The sequence below is a fragment of the Macaca mulatta genome, chromosome 20 (assembly GCF_049350105.2).
Source record: "Macaca mulatta isolate MMU2019108-1 chromosome 20, T2T-MMU8v2.0, whole genome shotgun sequence".
NCBI lineage: Eukaryota > Metazoa > Chordata > Mammalia > Primates > Cercopithecidae > Macaca > Macaca mulatta.
Genome location: NC_133425.1, coordinates 80,896,938 through 80,916,099, shown reverse-complemented (window position 1 = coordinate 80,916,099; position 19,162 = coordinate 80,896,938). Strand labels below are relative to the sequence as shown.

Here is a 19,162-nt window from a genome sequence, read left to right as displayed (position 1 = left end):
TCCCACTCTGAGCTCCGCAGGCGGCCCCACTTCTAGATGAGCGGACAGAGGCCCAGAGAGGCAGAGTTCCTTTTCTGAAGCCACAGAGCCGGCAAGCAGCAGGACTGGGATGGCATCTGAGGTGCCCTGGGGTCTCAAGGCCAGAGCTCTTACCATCCCCACCACCCCGCGTCACCTCTGCTGACATCCAAAGGGCAAAGACCTGGCCACCTGACTACCAGCCAGAGAGCCAGCCACCAGCAGGCAGTCGCCAGCACAGGAGTCAGACGGGCGAGGCTTGAACATGTAGGTCCCCCGCACCCCACCGGCCCCCAGACCTGGGCCCCGGAAGTCAGAGGGATGAGGGGCTGCAGCAGCTGGCCCCGGCCCCACCACCCTGGAGACAGGGCTCAAGGCAGACACGGGGGTCTCGGAAACAGCATCACCCCAAAAGCCCTCCCCTACCCAAGGCGTTCCTCAGTGGGCCAGAAACCGAGGGAGTGAACTGCCCCCTCCTGCGCCCTCCCACTTCTGCTCATCCTGGACCTGTTCACCCCCATCTCCCGCAGCACTGCCCGCCAGGCCAGAGCCCTGTGGTGTGGCTGGCTCTGAACCAGACCCTGCGCCTGAGGGCCAGCCCCTCCCCCGGGGACAACGTGACACCCAGACTGAGCTACCAGGCCAAGCAGCCGAGACTCTCAGGGTCTCCCAGTGTCCGGGGAGGCTGCCTGCAGTGACACTGGAACCCAGGGAAGGTTTGGAGGTGCAGGCAGGCACGAGGAGGGACCCCCTCTGTCCCTCAGACCCCTGGAACTGCATCAGGTCCAGCCCCCAGGGCTGGGGCCAGGAGTCGGGTGGGGGGCGGCTCCCAGGGGTTCCTCAGCCCTGCTTCCTTCCTGGCCCCAGCCCTGGCTCCTTCCTCAGTCTCTGGAGACTCTCCCTGACCTGGGGAGTGTGGCCAACTCCTCCCAACCCGGAGGCAGTTCCATCAGACAATCTGCAGTGTGTCTACCCAGCACCTTCCTGAGCACAGAGGATGGAGGTGGGGTTTAACGAAAGTGGGAGAGGGAGCTCTGCTGGACAGGCAGGATGCCCCGTGCACGCACGCACACACAGGGCACTCACAACCACAGGCACACACACACACAACACACAGGTCTCACACACACACGGCACACACAACACAGTCACACGCACAAAACACACAGGGGACACACAACCATAGGCACACGTACACACACACAGGGCACACACAACCACAGCCACAGCCACATGCACACAACACACACAAATCTCACACAGCCACACACAAACACACACAGGGCACGCACAACCTCAGGCACAAACACACAACACACACACAACACACACAAGTCTCACACAGCCACATACACACACAGGGCATGCAAAACCAGAGGCACACACAACACACACAGGTCTCATATACACAGCTCACACAGTCACATGCACACATAGTCAAACAAGACACACATGCATACACACAACACATGCCCACAGTCACACTCACACACAATCACACACACAACACACACCCACACAGGCCATGCAGAGTCACATGCACATACAACATACACACACAAACACAAAGTCACAACATACAGCCATGCACACAAGTCACACACAACACACACCCATATACAACATACTTACTCCTGACACTTCTACATATATCCAACACACATTCACACCCAACACACACACACACCCATTCACACTACAAAGCACAACCACACACATACAGTAAAACTCCAACACACTTTGTACAACCAACACACAGACACCCACACAAGCACCCACTCACACCCTCACACTCACAGACTTGGAGCCGGCCTGCTGTGAACCTTGGGCAAGTGATGTCACCGCCAGGTGACTCAGTTTCCCCATCAGTAGGATGCAAATTATCCCCCCTTTATGAGCCACATATGAGCTACGGCCGGAGGCACAGGCAGTTCGCAGAACAGCACCACTGGCTCCGCTCATTCTCACGAGACACGCAGGGGCTAGTCGGTTGGACCAGGTGGGCAGGAAGGTCTCCTCTGGCAGGGAGGGAGTCCTGCTGACCCTGGGAGGACATGGGGAGGGATGGGCTGGGGAGGGGAGGGATGGGCTGGGGAGGGGAGGGAGGGCTGTGTCCTGGCGGTTGTGGGGTGGGCCCTGGGCTGTGGGCATCTTTTATACCTGACCCAGCCCTGACGGCCCTGACCACAGCTCAGGCAGGCGTTGGGAAGGGTGCAGTACAGGGAAAGAGAGGGGGATACCGAACAAGCCACGGCCCGGCCAATCCCGCAACTCATCCAGGGCTGTGGGAGGAGGAGAGGAGGGAGCCCCGGTTCATAAAGCATCCTTTAAGGCTGGTTGGGTGGGGGCTGACGATTGTCTCATTAAATCCTTGGAGCTGCCACCCGCCCAGATATGCCTGCCTGGCTTCCAAAGACCGTCTTCCCATGGGGGCTCCTGGAGTTTCTAGGAGGCTCTGGAGAGGCTCCCGTGGGAGGCTGTTTCCCCTGCCACCTTTGCCAGCTAGAAGATGCCCCGGCTTCTGTGAGTGGGGCCCAGCTTCATGCTGGCACGCTCTGTCATGGGAACACTTGGCATCGCCAGGCCCTCATTAGCACAGGATCTTACAGCAGTCACGTGGGAACCCTCCACGACCCCCTGGGCTGAGCGCCAGCGTGCTCCGGGTTTTACGGGGTGAGAACACTCAGACAGAAAGAGGCTGGCCCCTCTCAGGGCGGTTCCAGTGCACAGCCAGGCCCCTGCCCTCCACACAGCACCACATTCCTGCTCCTCCAGGCGGGAGCTGGAATCCCTTTAGCCGACGCTCAAATGCAGAGGGACAGGGAGGCTGCACACACACGTTAGACTGACTGCAAGGGAAGGATGCCTGAGCAGGAAGGGGACTCCAGTGACACCACTGTAAAAAAGAAGATACCGAGGTCCACAGAGAACCCAAACATGCCCAGAGCTGAACTGCCACAGGTAAAGCCGGGCCTGAAACCCCGGCCTCTTGATGTCCACAGGCTGGGCCCTGGACAGGATTCTGCTGCAGGCAGGAGGAGAGTCAGTGTGCCCAAGGAGGCTGGGCTGGGAGGACGGCAGTGGATCGGAGGCAGGAGCTCTGGACCCCATCCTGGCTGCTTCACAAGCTTGCTCTGGGCTCCAGTTCCTCCTCTACAAAGGTGAGGTTTAAGTACAGGCACAGGGTCACTCTTCGGGTTTATGTCTCTAAATCTAAACAGAAAATCAGCTCCCAGGCCTGGCACCGGTGCCTCTGATCTCTGACCCTGCCCTGGGATCACACCAAGTATCGGTGGGTGGCAATCGATGGTCTGGGGTCCAAGGCCTTCCAGCACTGGTCAAGACGGAGGTGCAGCTCGGAGGTCAGAGTGTCAGCAGACCATGTTGATCCCTGAGATCTTCACGAAGAACCCAGACAAACCGGCCCGCTGGGCTCCCAAAGACTCCTCAACCCCAGCTGAGACCTTCCAGCCCCAAACAAAGACCTGTTCAACCAGTCTGTCTACCAAGCCACTTCCATCTAGGGCGGTGCTGGCCAGTTGTCAGAGGGTGGCGGGACCAGACCCACGGGGGCCTTGGTCCTGCACCTAGGATGCTGCCCTGTTTCTCCTTTCCCCGAAGCTGGTCCCCACTGTGATCCACAAAGCCTTTTTCTCTGGCAGAAAATCAGAAAAACAGAATGTGGGTGTGTGTTGGGTAGTCTTGGCTTCCAAAAGGCTGGGAATAAAAATAGGAGCAGGGGCTAGGCGCAGTGGCTCACTCCTGTAATCCCAGCACTTTGGGAGGCTGAGGGGGGCAGATCACCTGAGGTTAGGAGTTCAAGACCAGCCTGGCCAACATGGTGAAACCCCATCTCTACTTAAAAAAAACAAAAATTAGCCAGGTGTGATGGCGAGTGCCTGTAATCCCAGCTACTTGGGAGGCTGAGGCAGGCGAATCACTTGGGCCCGGGAGGCTGAGGTTGCAGTGAGCCGAGATCACGCCAGCCTAGGTGACAAGAGTGAAACTCCTTCTCAAAAAAAGAAAAAAAAATAGGAGCAGAGCCGGAAAGATTCCTCCGAGACCCTCCTTGTCTTCTCTTGGGGGTCTGCTACAATCCAAATGTTTGTGTCCCCGCCCCCAATTCCTGCACTGAAATCCTCACCCCCAAAGTGATGGTATGAGGAGTTGGGGCCTTTGGAGGTGAATAGGGCATGAGAGCGCAGCCCTCACGATGGGATTAAGCTCTTGTTAGAGGGCACCCCCCTTCCACCATGTGAGGATACAGTGAGAGGACCACGAGGTGAGCCCTCACCAAACACCTCATCCGCCAGCACCTTGATCTCGGACTTTCAACCTCCAGAAACGGAAGCAGCACATTTCTATTGTTGTTAAGCCGCCTGGTCTATGGTGTTTTGTTACAGCAGCCTGAGCTAAGACAGGGTCCTGGGCCTCCCTATGCACCCAGAAGGGCCAGAAGCCCCAAAGCACTGTCGGTCATAAGGAGAAGCCTCCGGGACCCTTTCCCAAGTATAGCGGGCATGAGAGAAAGGTATCTTCCTGCTCCTTACCCCCAGCCAGGCTTTTTAGAATCCCAGAGCACCAGTCTCAGGAAGGAAGTGGAGCACTCCGACTCCTTAGCCATGAATGACGATGACAATGACGATTGCTGGTGGTGGTGATGACAATGGTGGTGATGACGGTGATAATGGTGGTGACAGTGATGATGATGGTGGTGATGCTGATAGAGACTGTGGTGATGGTGGTAAAGGTGACAATGATGGAGACTGGTGATGGTGGTCATGGTGATGGTGAAGGTGATGATGGTGGTGATAGTGACGATGATGATGACAGTGATGGAGACTGTGGTGATAGTGGTGAAGGTGATGATGATGGAGACTGGTGGTGGTGGTGGTGATGGGGACTGTGGTGATGGTGGTGGTGATGGTGATGGTGATGGTGATGATGATGATGGTGATGGTGGTGAAGGTGATGGTGATGATGGAAATGGTGGTGATTATGATGATGGTGGTGAAGGTGATGGTGATGATGGTGGTGGTGGTGAAGGTGATGGTGGTGATGATGGTGATGGTGGTGAAGGTGATGGTGGTAGAGACTGGTGATGATGATGATGGTGATGGTGGTGAAGGTTACAGTGGTGATGGTGGTGGTGATGGGGACTGTGGTGATGGTGAAGGTGATGGTGGTAATGACGGTGATGATGGTGGAGAGTGGTGATGGTGGTGGTGATGAGGACTGTGGTGATGATGGTGATGGTGATGGTGGTAAAGGTGATGGTGATGGTGGTGAAGGTGCTAATGGTGATGGTGGTGATGATGGTGATGGTGGTGAAGGTGATGGTGGTGATGGTGGTGGTGGTGAAGGTGATGGTGGTGATGATGGTGATGGTGGTAGAGACTGGTGATGATGATGATGGTGATGGTGGTGAAGGTGACAGTGGTAGTGATGGGGACCATGGTGATGGTGGTGAAGGTGATGGTGGTGGTGGTAATGGTGATGATGATAGTGATGGTGGTACAGGTGATGATGGTGGTGATACAGATGGTGGTGAAGGTGATGATAACGAGGGTCATAGGTGAAAATGTTTACACATACCTAGAACCTAAGTGGTCTCCACACTTGATACCCAGTACCTCATTTAGCCCTTACAGATCCCTATGAGGTAGTGGCATCATTATTCCACTTGTCCAGAGGAGAGACTGAAGCACCAAAAGGAAAGTGATCTGCAGTAATACATGGTGAGGGAGGGGCTGGGATCTGAACCCAGGCAGATGGGTCCAGAGTGTACTCCTCAACACCATGGTCCTGCCTGGATCCAGGTCCAGAGAAGAAAAACATGAGCCAGCCAAGGGACAAAACAGGGGTCTGTGCTGAGGGCCCAGGTGTGAGCCTGAGCTGGGTGGCAAGACAGGGCTTTCCTTCCTGCATGGGCATCTCACAGTGCCAGGTGCCAGTCTTGCGTAAGGAAAGGTCCTTTTTATACCACAGGGGCGCTAAACCCATGGCAGCGGCTCTGGGCACACCTGAGAGTGCATCCCTTGTTCACTGAGTGATTTAAAACCAGGCCGTCCGCACACCGCATTTTGGCTTTATAGACCGACTCTGAACCTCATCTATGCATAAGATGCAGCACTATGATGCATCTTATTTTTCCCCATTTTACAGCTGGGGAAACTGAATCTCAGAGAGAGCAACTGTTGGCGGAAGGCAGAACTGGGGCCAGAAGCGAATGTGACCCACCCTGAAGGCCCCCTCAGCAGCCCAGCCTTGGCTCCCAGCTGTGAGACCTTGGCCAAGTCACTTCTGTGCCTCAGTTTCCTCTGATGTAACACAGACAGTTGCATCACTGTCTCACAGCAAATGAGATGATGCAGACACAGCACACGGGACAGTCCCGGCCATGCGGTCAGGGCACCGTCCTGTGGCTCCTTTCCATAGCTCCTTCCACAACCTGCCCCATCCACAGTGGGCGCCCTCATCACCCAGAGAACCCCTTCATTCTCTCTTGGACCCTCACACCCAGAGAGAACCGACCCTGTGGGGCACACCCAAAGCCCCTCACCGAGGGGTCACTGGACCTGGGCCTGCAGGCGCAGATGTCTGGGCGGCTGGGGATGGTGGGGCCGTGGCAGCAGCCTCTGCAGGGCAGTGATAACCTGGCTGGCGCTGGCCGGCTGTGCCCAGTTCCAGCACATGCGCCTGTCAGGGCATCTCGGGCCAGGAGCCGTGTCCCTGGTGCCCGGCTTGGGGCCGGCAGCTAGAAGCGACAGGGAGGCAGAGACCCTGACAAAGCATACATCCTCTGTGGGCAGAGATAAACTTTGGAGGGGAGAGGGGCGCTCCACCAGCCTTGCCAAGCTGCCACACGCTGACGGGGCACACACAAGGCCTTTCGCGGCCACACGGCTCCGCTTGTCGTTATTCACGGCGGAGCCTGCTTTATCTCCCGCACAGTATGTGAGGCCACGAGATGGACGCTGGCTCCGTGCACGGGGCTCCCTTGGAAAATATTAATATGTAAATGTCACTCTCCGAAGACCAGAAATGAAATGGAATGACCGACCGCAAGATGCTCTGCTGGCGAGATAAAACGAGCAAAGAAAAGGAGAAAAAGCTGCCGGGGCTGGAGGTGGGGGCGAGTGCTGAGCTTAGGCAGGTGGGGCTGGAGGGGAGCGTGGGATTCAGGGGCTGGTGGTGGGCGGTGCGGGCAGCCACTTCCACTCTCTCCAGGCAAACGGCTTCAGCACAAGGCCTGAGAGCAGGTGGAAGCTTCCGGGCTGCAGCCCCAGTGTCTTCACTCCGACACAAGATGACACATATGGGCACTAATGTGTTACTCTCTCCAGGGGTCTGCTGGAAGTTTTTCATGTGCAGAACTCACTTGGTCACTGGCAGCTCTATTGCCCCATTTCACAGATGAGAAAGCGGTGGCACAGGGAGGTTAAGCAGCAGGACCAAGGACACATGGCTGTGCCAGAACCGAGGCCTCTGCATGTGTCCTCAGGGTACCCCATCTCCTCCCATCTCCCACAGAGACACCGGGAGGGACCCATCTGATGGACCCTGTGTGCTGTCGAACCCTAGGCTGCCTTCTTCATCTCCCCAGCGAGGGGGGGCGCAGCCTGCCCCCAACGAAGGCAGAAGCCCCCCACCCACCAGGAACATCAAGAACCAAGACACATCCCTGCCCCAAGCTGCACCCCGTGGTTAGTGGGTAACGCTACGAATACCACCCGGCTCCTCAAATCAAAAGGAAAAAATGGTAGGGGGGCCTTAGAAAGGATCCAGCCCACCTCCTGGTTCATTCCTCTAATGTTACAGCTGAGGAAACTGAGTCTCGGGTAATTTTTTAAATGTGGTTTGTTTGTTTTTTTTTGGAGACAGGATCTCCTCTGTCGCCCTGTAGAGTGAGCAGTGGTGCCATCATGGCTCAGTGCAAATTCAACTTCATGGGCTCAAGAGATCCTCCATGCCTGGCTAATTTTTGTTAATTTTTGTAGCGATGGGGGTCTCTCTGTACAGCCCAGGCTGATCTCCAGAGAATATTTAATCATTGATGAAATATCCACCACCCCTGGGCCATACCACACTCCAACACTGTCGCCCACCACCCCCTTGAACTCTGGTAAGTGGGTGCTGGCACTGTCTCCGAGTCACAGTCACAAGGTCACAAGTAGAGCAGCAGCCTGCCCAAGGTCCTGCGATCACAGGTGCTGGCACCAGATCACAGCTCAGCTCTGCCCCGTTCCCCAGGCCTCCCAGGAGTGAGTACGCCAGGGGGCTGGTCCCTGTGAGGCTCACGTGAAACAATCTGTCCCCGGCAGGGACCACAGACTTAGCTCTAGGGAAGTTCTGGTAAGAGGGAAGACTGGATTGAAGACCGAGAATGCCACTGCCCCCAGGCCTCCCTTCCCAGCCTCGGCTGCAGCCAGGTGCCCGCATGTTATTTCTCCTCCTCCCATCTCCTCTCTGCCCTTTCCCCTGCCTGCCCCCTGCCCTGTGTGTGCGGTGCAAAAAGTGGAGTCCCGGGCCCTGGGTGGGAACACCCACTGGCCAGAGCCGGTGGGGAAGGGCAGGCTTAAGGCCTTGGCAGAAGATGCAGGAGGGGACAGGGTTTCTTGCCCCGTATTTCTGGGGTGCTTAAAGGGCTCTGTCCACATGTGCTGGGGGCCACTGAAGAGCCGGTTCTAATGTGTTTCCACCCCACCCCATCCTAGCCTCGGACCTCAGCTCTGCACAGCCCAGCTGCCAGGTGCCCTGGAAAGTATCAGGGACATTTCCAACTCCAGCCCCCGCCCTCCACGGTCCCCGAACTGTTCAGGCAATCTCCCCACACACGGAAAACTGCCTGGCCCAGTCCAGGCCCCTGGCGCCCCAGGGTCCTCAGAGGACACAGGTCAGGCTGAGACCGGCCTCTGGCCCTTCTTTCTGAGCTCCTGCCCTTCCCCACGTCCCTCCGCCCACCCGCTGCCAGATCTCATCAGCAGACTCTCAGGGTGACCCCAGGCCCCGAAGCTAGAGAAGCAGTCGTGTTTCTTCCTCACCCACCGCCAGCTCGCTACTTAACCCTGCCGAGCACGGAAGCCCACGGCCCAGGAGGCTGGCAGGAGGGGCCTTGGGGGAGTGTGGGCTGAGACCAGGCAGCTCCTGGCTCCCCAGGCACTGTCTCCAGGCTAGAGTGCTGGAGTGCAGGCCCCTGAGGACGGGGATGGGGGCAGAGGTGAGGCGGGTGCCCGCAGATGGAAACTGATTTCAGAAAGCTGGAATGCCGATTGGGAAACATCAGGGCTTGTTTGTCAAAGTGAGGCACGCTGGGAGCGGCAAGACCGCCTCCTGGGCTCCCCGGAGGCGGAGCACCCCCGACACGTGTGCACACGCATCCACATGCATGCATTCATACACACATGTGCACACACATCCGCCCAGATATTCACATGTGCCCATGGGTACACCTGCAGACACACACAAACATGCATGCACACTCACACGCACACTCATAGGCAAACACACAAATACATGCCCACACACACGTACGGGCAAACACACACACGTGTGCATGCACGCACACATCCCTGTCAAGCCTCTGACTCACCAGCCTGGCCTGCAGCTCCCAGGATCCCTGCAGGGACGGGGAGAGGAGCTGCTGGGGGCTCAGGAACCTCCTGCCAAGGCCCTGACCACCCCCTGGGGCAAGGGGCAGGCGGAGAGCAGGCACTCGGGGCCTGGAAGTGTGATCTGGACTTGGGAAACCTCCATCCTGGAAGGAGAGGTTTCTGGCAGTAGAGGCCCTTCCCAGGGACAATGGGCGCAGAGCCTCTGAGCTCAGCCGCCTGTGTGAGGAGCCCAGCAGGGTGAAGAGTGGGGCTGGCTGCCTTCCCAGAGGCCGTGCCAAGCTTCCAGTGGTGTCACTCTCCCAGGCAAGGGGGCTACACAGCCAAGTCCGCCACCTCCAGGCCTGACTGCCCTGCCCCTCCTCCAGAGTGAAGGACGCCCCAGGAGCTGCCCTGCTGGGGGGACTTGAGAGCATGCAGGCATTCTGGGGGCAGGACTCAGAGGGTGCAAGGGATGGGGGGCGGTGCCATGAAAGGGGAAACGCAGGCAGCAGTGCAGAGCTGTTTTCAGGGAAGGCCTGGGGGTTCCTGGCCCTCCTCCCCTGAGACCCAACTGGAGGGAGAGGAAGAGGACAGAGTGAGAGCGGAAGGGAAAAACCGGGGAGGGGACAGGGGAGACGGAGGAGGAGGAAGAGAGGGGAGGAGGGAAGCTGAGAGGAGTAAGGGAGCAGGGGAGGAGGGCCGGGTGCGCAGGGGCGTCTTCCAGAGGGAGGCGGGGAGAGTGATCAGTGCTGACCTCTGCACCCAAGGGAGACCTCTTTCTTCAACATGGTGTACCCCGGAATCACCCAGGGAGTCTGGGGTCTTTTGTTTTCTTTAGGAGGCCCCAGGGATCCCAACGTGGAGTGGTCTCAGCGGGAGGACTCCAGCAGCAGCACTACCTAGGAGCGGAAATGCAGATGCAGACGCCGGGGCCCTGACCCAGAGTATCACACACCGCGGTGGGGTCCTGATTTCCGCATCGCACACGTGCCCTGCCCTGGAGGGATTCTGATGTTTGAAGGAATGTGGGATCCCCTCCCCGGTCTGCAGTGTGCACCGGGGCAGAGCGGGGGAGGCAGGCTCCAAGAGCAGCCCTTTCTCAGGAGTAAGACAGGGAAGGAGTGGCCCAGGGGCCGTGCAGCAGGCAGGAGGTGTAGGGCCCAGGAGAGCTGTGGGCATTCAGGTGGGATTCCGTCTGCTTCCTGGAGGAGGAGGGTGAGGCCTGGAGGCAGCAGATTCCCCTAAGTCCTTCTAGAAGCTGGGCAGACAAAGAAGGGGCTGGCCCAGTGAAGCCTGGGAATGGGTCTTTAGGTTGAGGAGCAGCAGAGAGGGAAGAGAAGAGAGGACGTTGCGTGCCTGAGTGGCGAGGGGGGTAGCCTGCAGGAGCCCCCCATGGTGGGGACGGCTAGTGCTTCCAGGCACTGTTTCCACCACTGTGGGAAGGCTGTTCTTCCCACAATACTCAGGAGCAAATAGGGGCACAGAGACATTAGAGAAGTGGCTTAGGTCACCCAGCTGCAAAGTGGCTGAGCTGGGAGAGAAGGAACCAGATAGGCCAGTCCGGGTTCATGCTCCCAGCTGCCATCTCTGAGCCAGGAGAGAAAATCCAGGTGGACTGGAGTCTGGGTTCATGCTCCCAGCCGCCATCTCTGAGCCAGGAGAGAAAATCCAGGTGGACTGGAGTCCGGGTTCATGCTCCCAGCCGCCATCTCTGAGCCAGGAGAGAAAATCCAGGTGGACTGGAGTCTGGGTTCATGCTCCCAGCTGCCATCTCTGAGCCAGGAGAGGAAGAGGCAGGACACAGAGGCGGCAGGAGTCAGGCATGGCTCAGGGGTCCCTGCTGGGCCAAGTGAGGAGCTCCCCAGATGGGCTGATGGACCACAGAGCAGAGCGATGGAGACACCCACAGGGCTCAGAACTCAGGCTGTGGGTCCTGAGAAAGTAGACAGTGGTGAGGGCACAGGAGTGTTTTCAGGGATTCCAGAGCTCCCCACAGCAGCTGGGGTTTAGGGTCAGATAAAGCGTGGTGGGCAGAACTCCACGGTTGTAGCTGGCCCTTCCAACTCTCTCAAGGCTGGTGATGCACCGCTGCCCAGCTCTGTGATTCAGCAGGCCGGAAAGACGCAGGCAAGATTGGGGTCCCCCTATACCTGACTTTCTCGGACCTGCAATTAAATTAGCTTCTGTCTCCACCAACATCACTGGCTAATCAGCCCCCGCCACTCACGTTCCCTGGGTGATGGGCGCGCTTTGATATCGGAGTGGACTCTAATGCGTGTGGTGTGAGCGGCCCTTCATTTATTCCGTGCCTGTAATTGATGTTTATATAAAGTAGCTCTTACAGCTACTCAAAGTAGGAGATGAAAAGCAATCAATCAGCCATTTGCCTCAAAAGAGAGGGAAGAAAACACCACACATATCAAAAGCAGTCCCCGAAAAAATCTTGGGGAAGGGGCAGGATTAGCCCGTGAGCACTTTGAAGTGTGGGGTTCCCATCAGGCAGACGAATGGCACAGCCAGGATTTGGGGGGTGGCACAGGCAGTACTGGCTCGCAGAAGCACAGCAAGTGTGGAGTCCCTTCTGGAGAACCCAGGCTTCGGTGCAAGACGCTGTCCTGGGGACCGACAGCTGTCCTCAGGGTCTGGCTGGTCCTGCTACCTACTCTAACAGCTTCGCAGCTACCTGCTGTGTTCCCTCTGGGTCACAACTCCAGTGAATACTGTCTGGGTCCAGGCTTGGTATTGAGGGGGCTCTGCTGAGCCCGAGGATGTCCCCAGGGCCACACCCCTGCCTCACAGCCAAGATTTAATAATGACCATGGTGGGCCCAGCCAGGCTGTGGACTCGCAGAACAGTGCTCCCTACACCTTGTGCAAATTCTCTCCCCTCTGCTCCCACCCACACATTGCATCCACCCTCCGACCCTCACACCACTGCAACGTACCTCCCCCCACTCCTGCATGGAGACCCCGACTACAGAGCAGTGGGAGAGGCTCAGGATCAGAGCCCTCCAAGCAGCCTGCAGGGGTCTCTGCCCTGCAGTGGCTTCAAACAATAGAATAGCTTCTCTCATAGAACTGGAGGCCAAAAGTTGGAAATCAGTAGCACTGGGCTGAAATCAAGGCAGAGGCAGGGCCCTGCTGTCTCTGGAGGCTCTGGGGAGGCTCCTTCCTGCCTCTTCCAGCTCCTGAAGCTCCAGGTGTTCCTTGGCTTGTGGCTGCATCACCTCTTCCATCGTCTAATGTTCAGTGTGTCTCAAATCTCCCTCTGTCTGTCTCTTCTGAAGACACTTGAGATTGCATTTAGGCCACCTGGATACTCCAGGATAATCTCATCTCCAAATCCTTAACTTAAATCCCCTCTGCAAAAACCCCTTTTCCAAATAAGGTCACATACACAGGTTCAGGGCATCGGGACCTGGGCATCATTTGGGAGGCTTTTTTTTTTTTTTTTTTTGAGACGGAGTTTTGCTCTTGTTGCCCAGGCTGGAGTGCAGTGGTGTGATCTCAGCTCACTGCAACCTCCGCCTCCGGGGTTCAAGCGATTCTCCTGCCTCAGCCTCCCAAGTAGCTGGGATTACAGGCATGCACTACCATGCCCAGCTAATTTTTTGTATTGTTAGTAGAGACGGGGTTTCTCCATGTTGGTCAGGCTGGTCTCGAACTCCCGACCTCAGGTGATCTGCCTGCCTCGGCCTCCCAAAGTGCTGGGATTACAGGTGTGAGCCACCGCATGTGGCTGGGAGGCCATTTTTTGTTTTTGAGAGAGTCTCACTCTGTCGCCGAGGCAGGAGTGCAGTGGTGCGATCTCAGCTCACTACAACTTCTGCCTCCCGGGTACAAGCCATGCTCGTGCCTCAGTCTCCTGAGTAGCAGGAAGTACAGATGTGCACCACCATGTCCGGCTAATTTTTGTATTTTTAGTAGAAACGGAGTTTTGCCATGTTGGCCAGGCTGGTCTCAAACTTCTGGCCTCAAGGGATCTGCCCGCCTCAGCCTCCCAAAGTGTTGGGATTACAGGCGTGAGCCACTGAGCCCAGTCTGGAGCGGGGAGGCATTTTTCAGCCTACCACACATACAAAGGGAAAAGCCTTCCAGGTTCTTGCTTCTCTGAGTCCAGCTCAGATGGCCACAGCAAGCCAGGCACTCGGTCAGCACCTCTTCCATCCGTCTAATGTTCACTGAGTGCCGGGCACTGTTCTGGGCACTGGGGACACAGGAGTGAAGAAACAGAGCACAGTCCCTGTCTTCATGGAGCTTTACAGGTACAAGCCGCTAAACAGCAAAGCATGCAAGTGCAAAAATAAAGCCAGAGAGGAACGGGGTGTTTTTTGACTCAGTTTTTGACAGAGTGGTCAAGGTTGGTTGCTTTTGGATAAAGGAGGAGCCAGGAGCATGAGCTTGTGCAGACCTGGGAAGAGTGCTCCAGGGAAAGGGAACGGCAGGTGCAGAGGCCCTGAGGCTGGAGCCATGAGGCCTGTGAGGCAGGAGTGGGACACATGGTGCAGGGAGCAGGTTGAGCAGGAGGCCTGCAGGGGTCGCGGGGGAGCTCTAGGGTTCCAGGGGCAACTCTGACTTTCACACTTCATGGGTAGGAGCTGTGGGAGGGTTCCTACAAGGCCAAAACTACATGCACCTACACTTGGGAGGCTGCCTCCCTTAGAAGGCTGGGTTCCCCCTCCCTTCCAGTGTTTTCCAGTAGAGAGCCTCGGAAACAGCCCTGGTCCCTGCTGAGGTACCAAGCCCAGGGCCTGTTCTCTCACACACAGCTGCAGGCACAAAGCAAGGCTGCCATGTGTACCCCCGCCAAGGCGGGTGCATGCAGGCCACACCGACGCACACACACACCCTGACACACACACACATGCTGGGGCCCCGGTCCTGGGCTGGGGGAAGCGGTGGGTGAGCCCGGGGGATGCTGGAGTGCAGCTCCATTAAGAATTTATCAGCCCAGAGGGAAGGAGTCTTTCGTGCTGGGCCTCACACAGTGGGGTCCTCGTGGCAGCAAAACTTTGCTTCTGGGAATAAAATGGAAATTCAGCCCCCGGAGTATAATGAAAAGCCGGCTCACAAAGCATTTTCTTTTTGAGCAGCTGAGCGGCCCCCTAATGATGGGAGAGCCGAGGGGCAGGCAGGGAGCCCTGGGGGCTCCAGGGCGGGTGCAACTGATGGTGGCGGCGTGGGGGTGCTTGGCCCCCCAGGCCCCACCTGCTCAGCGCTGCCTGGCCTAATAAAGCCTCTCTCTTTGGAGTCACATTCAATGCGGTTCCAACAGGGAGCCATACGTCACCAAATCCAGCAAAAATTTGTGCTAAATTGAATCAATCCATCTTGGAAATGGCTCTTGTCAGCTTCTGTCAGAGGAACCGTCTGCAGGGGACGAAGGGATCAGGACGTGGGGGCGGGGGGGGGGGTCTCCTCTCCCTTCCAAACACCTCCAAGGTTTCCACAGTCTCTGACAGAGGTAAGGAAGAGACTCACACACACACATTTACCCTCACGAATGGGGCTCACGGCACGCAGTCAGGGAGCAGGCAGGCAGCCGAGGTGTGCCGTTAACAGCACACATGCCCCGCACCCAGCATGGCCAGTCTGCTCTTGTTCCCCACTCTGGCTTTCAGGACCAGCACACACCCTCAGATGGAGCCTCCTGGCCTCTCCATTCAATGTCACTCCACAGTCATCAGGCAATCGCAAAGCACCAGGCAAGCTGATGACAACAAGGGCCAGGGGTCGCTGGCCAAACGGAGCTCAGACCCTCCAGGTGGGTGACCAAGATGATGACCCCTTCGTACTTTGGAGCTGGCGGGGACGGCTCTGGCCTTGGTCTTGGCCTCCTCGTATCTGTACCTGGAGCTGGGGGCTCCTGAGATGAACAGGACACCAGATGGGAGCCAGCCACTCCCCCATTGTTCTGAGTTAGGCTCAGGCAGCCTCTGAAGGCCCCAGCCCTGGTCCACCACCAACACTGACTTCCTATGGCCAGGACCCTTGCTACCACCACCAAAAGCTGTCCTTGGCATGGATCCAACCCTTCCTGCCCCCTCGCTTCCATGTGCACCCACACATACCCACACGCCCATCATGGGGGCAGGCCATTTTCTCCGTCACACAATAATCCCGCTCTGCCCGGCCTTCCAGCCTTTGTCCGTGTCTTGCCCCTCACCAGGCAAGCCTTTCTTCTCTACAGAGGCTACCTGGATCCTTCCTCTTCCTCAGGTCCTGGTTCAAGTCCCTCCACCTGATGTTCCCACCTTTGCCCAGCCCTACCAGACATACCCACTGTGTCCCAGCCAGCCAGTCGCCAGTGACCAGCAGTGCCATTGTCCAGTGAACCACCTGTGCCCACCCAGTGCACATAAGCCGAGGGGGAAAGACCCCGACACACACATCTGTACATCCCCCAGGACCTGATACCAGGCTGGGCACACGGTTACAGACCTTTCTCCTGGAGGTAAAGTTCAAGGTAAAAGACAAAGCCTTATTAGCTTCCTGCTAATTTCAGTCTCTACAGAAAAACAGACCAGCACGGCAGCTTCCACCAGCATATCGAGCGCAAGGGGCAGTCTCCCCTCCGAGGCTGTGTCTGGGTAACTATTGCCACGTGTCCACGAGGCAGCTCGCCGAGGATGTTTTAAAGGCTGCGGGCCCTGCCCTGACACCCACCCAGGCCACAGCTGAGGGGACGGACAGCTGGAGGCCCAGGCTGAAGCTCAACCACCTCTCACCCCTCACAGACAGCCCCCCTGGCTCTCTACAAAGCCCTCCAGGGCGTGTGCTCCCTTTGGAGCTGCTGGCTTCTTCCCCGTCCAGTCCCAACTCACCTCTCGCCCCTGGTGGTGCGGAAACAGAGCAGGGGCTGGGTAGGAGCTACCTGCGTATGTCATTCTGGAACATCATCTGTTCCGAAAAATAAGGGAGGGAGGCCAGGCGCGGTGGCTCCTGCCTGTAATCCCAGCACTTTGGGAGGCAGAGGCGGGTGGATCACCTGAGGTCAGGAGTTGGAGACCAGGCTGGTCAACATGGTGAAACCCCGTCTCTACTAAAAATACAAAAATTAGCTGGGCGTGGTGGTGCGTGTCTGTAATCTCAGCTACTCGGGAGGCTGAGACATGAGAATCACTTGAACCCCGAAGACAGACATTGCAGTGAGCCGAGATCGAGTCACTACACCCCAGCCTGAGCGACAGAGCAAGACTCCATCTCAAAAGAAAAAAAAGACAAGTGATGGACTTAGAAGTTGGGGCACTGGCCACCTCAGCCCCCATCCATCAGCAGGTGGCTTCTGGGGGCTGGGCACACCTGGGCACCCCTGGGGCAGGGGCCCATTACATGGTGAGCTCAGCCCATAGAAACACACAAGGTGTGTGCTCGCAACTTTTCTGATGAATATGACGCATCCATTTCAAATTGAAAAAGAGGGAAAATGACACCTATTATGGGCTGATTTGTGTCCTGCCAAAATTGATATGCTGACATTCCAGCCCCCAGGCCTCAGAATGTGACTGCACTTGGAGACAGAGCCTTTGGAGAGGTGATTCAGGTCAAATGAGGTCACCTGGGTGTCATTAATCCAATAGGACTTGTGTCCCCATAAGAAGAGGAGGTGTGGACACAGACCCGCACCCAGAGGGAAGACGGCATTCACACGCCAAGGAGCGAGGCCCCAGAAGAAACCAACCCTGCTCACACCTTGACTTCAGGCTCCTGGCCTCCAGAACTGCGAGGGAATGGATTTCTGTGGTTCAAGCCAGTGTGTGGCATTTTGTCATGGCAGCCCCAACAGATGAATGCAGCACCCACTGGGTAAGGAGGAGTAACCCTGCCTGCGGTCCCGCATGGGAATCCCAGGCTTCCGGGCTGCCCTCCCCACCCCAGCACAGGGACCTGGGTGAGGCCAGAGGAAGAGAGGGACGACTGGGGTTTGGCCTTGTGAGGTCGCCTACCACAGCCCCCTGCTCAGTTTCCAAACCGGATACCACGTAAGCAGAATGCTGAGGACGGAGCTCTGCAGAGGGATTTACGAGCAGGCAGAGAAGACAAAAGCAATCTCGCTTGACACAAATCTAGATGAATACGTGGATAGGAAACCCACAGACTGGCAAATTAAAACGTGGTTCAGGGCCGGCGAGCATCGAGGACGCCCGTTGATGGATCTTCTCAGCCACACAGCCACGCCAACCAAATATGTCACCACCACACACTCCGGAGAAGCCGCAACCCCACACAGTTACCCCAGGAGGGAGGCAGACTCACTGGTCGGCACACTGCAGGCTACAAAGGCTACCAAGGCTACGGACTCCAAGCTTGTGGGGTGGCGTGTGTGCAACTCTGGACCATGCCTTGGAAGGAGGGGGCTGTCGGGTCCTCCCTGGCTCAACAGGGGAGGGTGGCTGAGCGATTGCTGGCTTTGCTAGCACTGTCCCCTCACTAAGTTGTAAGGTTTGGGGGAACAAAGGCTTCATCTGCTATGATCACCTCCCCCAGCAGGTAGCAGGAGCTCACGGACTGGCTGATGAATGAATGAATGGCAGTGGCTGGCATAGGGCTAATCGATGTTAGCGACTCTTATGATTACAGCACCGCCCCCACCTCCCCAGGTTGAAATGCATTGAAAACACACCCGCTCTACGTACAAGAAAATACCCAACCCATGAAGGTACGCTTTCCGCTACCTGGGCCAACCTCCTCTTCCATCCTCAAAACACGTCTTCTGCACCAGCCACTCCAGAAGCTCCCCTGATCGCCAACAGGCCCCGCTCTTCTGGCTCCTTCTTCGCTTGTCTTGTCCCCTTTTCCTGGAATAACCCTTCTCTCCCTCCCTGGTGGACCCACCAGATCCCTCAGGGCCACGCTTGGACGCCGTCCATCAGCTGAGCCTTCCCCATGTGCCTGCTCCTCCCCACCCCCAAATAGAGCTGAGCTATCCATACGGTAGCCACATGTGGCTATTTATATTTAAATTATTGAAATAAAATCAAAGGAAAAATTTGGTTCCTGGGCCTCACGGACCACATTCCAAATGCTGGAGAACCATATGTGGCTGGCGGTGACCGTCAGGGACACACCAGACACAGGACATTGCTCCATGGATGCAGGAAGTTCTGCTGGCCGGAGCTACCACAGGAAGCTCTGCAGCGCAACTGCTCACAACAGCTGGTGTCTGCAGGTCAGCTCCCCGGTTGGACTCACTGTGGAGTCCCTCTTGGAACCCGGCATTCAGGAGGCACTCCAAACTTGCACACAAACTGGAGATGTTTAGGGCAGCACCAGGTCTTTTTTTTTTTTTTTTTTTTTTTGGAGACAGGGTATCCCCCAGGCTGGAGTGCAGTGGTGCAGTCACAGCTCACTACAGCCTTGACCTCCCAGGCTCAGGTGATTCTCCTGCCTCAGCTTCCCAAGTAGCTTGCACCACGAGGCTCAGCTAGTTTACTTTTATGTTTTATAGAGACGGGGTCTCCCTATGTTGCCCAAGCCGGTCTTGAACTCCTGGCCTCAGCCTCCCAACGTGCTGGGGTTGCAGGTGTGAGTTACTGCACCCGGCCTACTTTT

The 19,162-nt window shown here is 57.1% G+C and overlaps 1 protein-coding gene and 3 long non-coding RNA genes across 12 annotated transcripts in view; 3 read left to right on the top strand and 1 right to left on the bottom strand.

The window, feature by feature from the left end:
- LOC144338299 (uncharacterized) overlaps window positions 1-17,278 on the top strand; it is a 120,130-nt gene extending 102,852 nt beyond the window's left edge. The window contains exon 2 of the long non-coding RNA XR_013412297.1: window positions 15,830-17,278. This is a non-coding gene — a long non-coding RNA (uncharacterized LOC144338299). The remainder of the gene's footprint in view (window positions 1-15,829) is intronic.
- The window catches only part of GSE1 (Gse1 coiled-coil protein), a 513,676-nt gene that overhangs the window by 153,175 nt on the left and 341,339 nt on the right, over window positions 1-19,162 (bottom strand). The window contains exon 1 of one of the 9 annotated variants that reach the window (XM_077987029.1): window positions 9,611-9,850. The exons of the other annotated variants lie outside the window; for them this stretch is intronic. The gene's annotated coding sequence lies outside the window, so the exon portion shown is untranslated. Of the gene's footprint in view, window positions 1-9,610; window positions 9,851-19,162 lie in introns of those variants that run through there. 9 annotated transcript variants of the gene reach the window in all.
- LOC144338294 (uncharacterized) lies at window positions 4,141-5,647 on the top strand. Its single transcript, XR_013412292.1, has 2 exons — window positions 4,141-4,992; window positions 5,195-5,647. It is a non-coding gene; the product is annotated as an uncharacterized LOC144338294 (long non-coding RNA).
- LOC144338301 (uncharacterized) lies at window positions 7,878-12,631 on the top strand. Its single transcript, XR_013412299.1, has 2 exons — window positions 7,878-11,221; window positions 11,284-12,631. It is a non-coding gene; the product is annotated as an uncharacterized LOC144338301 (long non-coding RNA).